The sequence below is a fragment of the Hipposideros armiger genome, unplaced genomic scaffold (assembly GCF_001890085.2).
Source record: "Hipposideros armiger isolate ML-2016 unplaced genomic scaffold, ASM189008v1 scaffold_662, whole genome shotgun sequence".
In the NCBI taxonomy this organism is placed as follows: domain Eukaryota; kingdom Metazoa; phylum Chordata; class Mammalia; order Chiroptera; family Hipposideridae; genus Hipposideros; species Hipposideros armiger.
This window is the reverse complement of record NW_017732012.1, coordinates 426,900-431,513: the sequence shown is the minus strand read 5'-3', so window position 1 is coordinate 431,513 and position 4,614 is coordinate 426,900. Positions and strand designations below refer to the sequence as shown.

Here is a 4,614-nt window from a genome sequence, read left to right as displayed (position 1 = left end):
CTTCTTTATTTTCTTTCTCCTTTGCCTTTCCTTACCCATTTCATTTCCACTAGAATGCATGCAAAAGAAGGTGGTGTTACAAACATGCTGGGTTAGAAAGCCACTGACTTTTTCTCTCTCTGTGGGGAAAACCCCAGTTCTTCATCTCCTGTGTGTCTCCTTTCCTTTCACACAGCTGACACCATTTCTGACACTTCACTTTGGTCACCAAATATGTGAGATCTGACACTATCTCTAACTGCACACAGTGTCAAATCCTACAGGTGACAGGCTCAGTCCTACGAGTCTTTCCCCCACTTCAGATGCCAATCTCAACCAGTACATCCCTAGGTTACCCCCAACTTCTGCTGATTTGGCTACAAATCAGAGGTTTCCATGACCTCCTCTTCTTTGGATTTGATTATTTGCTAGAGCGGCTCACATAACTCAGAGAAACACATTTACCAGATTATTAAGGGAGTTGTTAAAGGCAGGCAGCTAGATGTAGAGGTATATAGGGTGAGGCCTGGAAGGATCCTGAGTGCAGGAGCTGTACCTTTGGAGTTGGGGTTGCATCACCTTCCCAGTGTTCACCCCCTACTCCCCGAAACTCTCCAAACTTTCGAGATTTTTTTGGAGACTTTATTATATAGTTGTGGTTGGTCACTAACACCTTTTTTAGCCCTTTTTCCATCTCGAAAGAATTAGGGAATGGGGACTGAAAATTCCAGGCTTCTAATCATGGATTGGTCTTTCTGGTGACTAGTCCTCATCCAGGAGCCTACTCAGAATTGCCTCATTAGAATAAAAGATGTTCTGGGTCAAGCATGGGGCCACACATTAAACCTGATAAGCTCAGGGGAGGCCACATGGAGAACTCTACAAACTCAGAGACTGAAAGTAACCACATAGGATGGTGTCAACATAAAAATTCCTAACTAAAAGCAGGTCATGGGGTGTAGTCATATTTTAGGCCTGTAGCTTCCTTGACAAAGTTCAGTCTTTACCTTAAGTGAGTCTGTCTAACTGTCTTTTGCATCCAAGATAACAGACCTTTGAAACATCAGAGTAATCTTTTCCAGCCCCTTCAGGGCACGCCCACTGCTCCAGAACACAAGACCACAGAACCCCTCATTGTTATCTTGTTTCCGAATGTCATCTCTATGTGCTGTAAATGTTAATTATTAACTATCCTGTACCCACCGATGTAAAAGTATGGGTCTTTTCATTATACTTTTTATCCAATCCCAGAGATTTCCCTCCTTTGCTTTCTCCCGCCCCCTTATCTACCACCAATGGATTTCATGTAGCCCTCCTTACATCTCCTTTGATTCTAATGTATAACATAAGCTGCAAAACTGCCGTTTTCCAGAGCACCAACAGAGCCACGGCGGCCGGTCACCTTGCAAGGGATGGTGTGGTGCTTGCCGAGCGTGTTTCCGGAGCAGTCTCGTGGCACAAGGATGATGGAGAGCTTGGCCAGGATGGTGGGGCCGCGGATGGCAGTGGCTACCCCTGTGGAGCAGTTAACACCCAGACCCACGTGTCCATTGTAGTCCTCAACGATACTAAATGCATTGAACCGGGTCCTCTGGCCAGCACGGGTTTGCTTTTGCACTGGCAGTATTTTCAAAGCCTGTCCTTGAGGGATGCCCCTAGGAAAAAAAAAAATCAATGATGTCAGATCTCCTGATGGGCAGGGAGAAGAGATCGACCTCCTCCAGGGACTTGATCCTCATGTCCTTCACCAGGCGGCCCAGCTTGGTGATGAGGATCCACTCTTTGTCCTCGGCCTTGCCCTGGCCACGACCGGACCACGACCTCGGCCCCGGACACCACTGCCGAGTCCTCCACGGAAGCCCGGCACAGCCTCCCATGTCAGCACCGGCGTCATCCACCATTTGGTGTTATCTTGGAGAAGCCCAGCATGTTTCTCAACGAAAACGGGGATAATACTACTTGCCCTAGGCAAGATAGGTGTGAGAAATAAAGGAGAGAGTGTATATGAAAGCATTCTGTAATATTGTAATCAATATTATCATTACTGTTATACAGAATGTTTACTGTTGACATCAGTCACTGACAACTTAGCTGCTTCACATATCACCTTTTAAATGTTATTGAGGTATGTAATATATTTGAAAGAGTGTATATAATGAATATGTACTTTTTAAATAATAATAAAGTGACTAACCATTAGCTTACCTCATCTAGTTCTAGAAGTAGAATGCTGCTGGTATCTGCCAAGCACTCTCTGAGCCCACCCTTATCTCACTCCTGCTCCTGCCTCCTCCAAATAGCCACAATTGGGAATTTTGTGTTTATAATTTCCCTACATTTTAAACATGGCTTTACCACCTAAGGGTATTTTCCAAAACTATGCATCTTTAGATTTGTCTGTTTTTGAACATTGTGCAAATGGACAAATTTGGGTATTTTTGTTGTTGTTGCTGCTAACTTTTTCCCTCACTCAACATTATGTTTTTGTGATGTATCCATGTTGATGCACAAAGCAAGTAGTTCTTTCTTGTTCCTTATTTACACTATCCCCTTACACGAATATACCACAATTGAATTGTTCTAATCATGGTCATTTATTTCCAATGTCTTGCTATTATAAATGATAAATAGTGCTGTAATGAAATTCTTGTGCACGTCTTCTATTCACTACAGTCAGTCCTCCCTATCCATGGGTTGTGCATCAGCAGATTCAACCAACCCTGGTCTGAAAATATTTGAAAAAAATGTTACATTGTTACTGACATGTACTATAAAGTTGGGCTTATGATGATTTCCTCTGTACGGAATATGTACAGACTTTTTCCCTTGTCATTATTCCCTAAACAAACAGTATAACAATAATTTACATAGCATTTATATTATATTAGGTAGTATAAGTAATCTACAGATAATTTAAAGTATATGGAAGGATACGCATAGGTTATATGCAAATACTATGTCATTTTATATAAGGGACTTGAGAATCTGAGGATTTTGGTATCCTTAGGAGGTTCTGGAACCAATCCCTGCAGATATGGAGGTATGACTGTACATACAGCCCCTGGATGTGCGTGCCTAGTGTATATTTGCGGGAGTTGCTTTTCTTAAATCCTATAATAAAGCAGGAGCATGTTCAACTTTACTGCTAATCTCCCACCAGCTCCCATTGCCCTCTTTCCTTGCCAACACTGGGTGCTGACAGACTAAAACACTTTTTTTTTTTTGATAATCTGAGGAATGAGAAATATCCTCTAAGACTCTTCACTGAATAAGGAGATTACTCTGGAAACCAAGTATTTCCTTAGTAAGTCATCTGCAGACTCGCCTAACTATAGTAGGGAGTAGAAGTTCTTTCTGTTGGATTTGCATTTGGTGGTGTAGTAGGGGATGGCAGAATTGGGAGGAAAAGCAGACATCTTTAACGTTAGTTAGTGTTTGATCCTTCTCTTAATTACATCCGGCACCTGTCACATGCTTCACAGCCTCCGGAGAGAGTGGAGATTCTCCAAGGATGAGTTATTGCTGTAAACCTCCCTGGATCCAAATCATTATCCATGTTCTGTAGCTGTTAAGGCCAGAACACCTAGGAGGAAATGGGTATTTTCCTTAAATAGGAGCAAGAATCCTAATTCAAGAGTTCTAATCTGGAACTTCAAGCAACTTGTCTCCAAGTGAGACATATCTTTTGCTTTTCAGGGTTGCAGGACCTGATAGAATTTTCTTCACAAACACTAAAATGGCTTTGATCCTAAGTTCTGTAGTTCTAGAACTTCCTTAGTCTTTTTTTTTTTTCCTCTAGGCCTTTAGGTCATTATCATTTAAACTACAGATATTGACTGAACACCTACCATATGCTAGGCGCTGTTTTAGGTATTGGGAGTATAGCAGTAAACCAATCAACGTTAGAATTAACTGCCCCTCAGATTTGGAGATTGTCAAATTCAGAAGCTGGGCCACTTTAACCTGACACAGTAGCTGCAGTACAACACTGAGGAGCAAGTAGAGTGAACTAGATTTAGGCTAATGGCTGACTTTATTTACCACTTAATTAAAATACCACCAAATCATTAATACCAGTATAATATCTTTTACTTCTTAAAATGTTCATTTTTTGAATTATAAAACTAACACATACTCATTGTAAACATCAAATGTAGACATGTATAAAATAAAAAGGTTTAAATTGTTTCATTACTTCTCTTCCCAAGGCCATTTCTCAGGGGATGACTGCTATTAAATGTAGGTGTGTATCCTTTTCAAAAATTTGCTATGTACATGTAAGAATATGTGTTTTTGAACATTGCACATACTCATTTGAAAGAATACATATAATTCCACAACTCACTTCAGTCACTCAGTAATTTATCAGGTCATTTCTTCACTATTTAATGTTTAATTTTTACCTCTTGGACTCTCATTCTCCATTTTGTTATTATAAAATATTTAAAACAGACAAATAAGTATATACAACATCAGCGTTATCAAGTTGCAACTAAGCAGCTTTATTAAGGTCTTAATATTTTGCCATATTTATTTCAGGTATTTTAATATATATATATATATATATATATATATATATATATATATATTCCTTCAAATTTTTTATCTCCTTCTTTCCCCAGAGATAATCACTGT

General features: G+C 40.1%; 1 pseudogene; it reads right to left on the bottom strand.

Moving 5' to 3' along the window:
• Nucleotides 1-463: 463 nt before the first annotated feature.
• LOC109372732 (40S ribosomal protein S2 pseudogene) lies at nt 464-1,880 on the bottom strand (annotated as a pseudogene).
• Between the last annotated feature and the right edge of the window lie 2,734 nt (nt 1,881-4,614).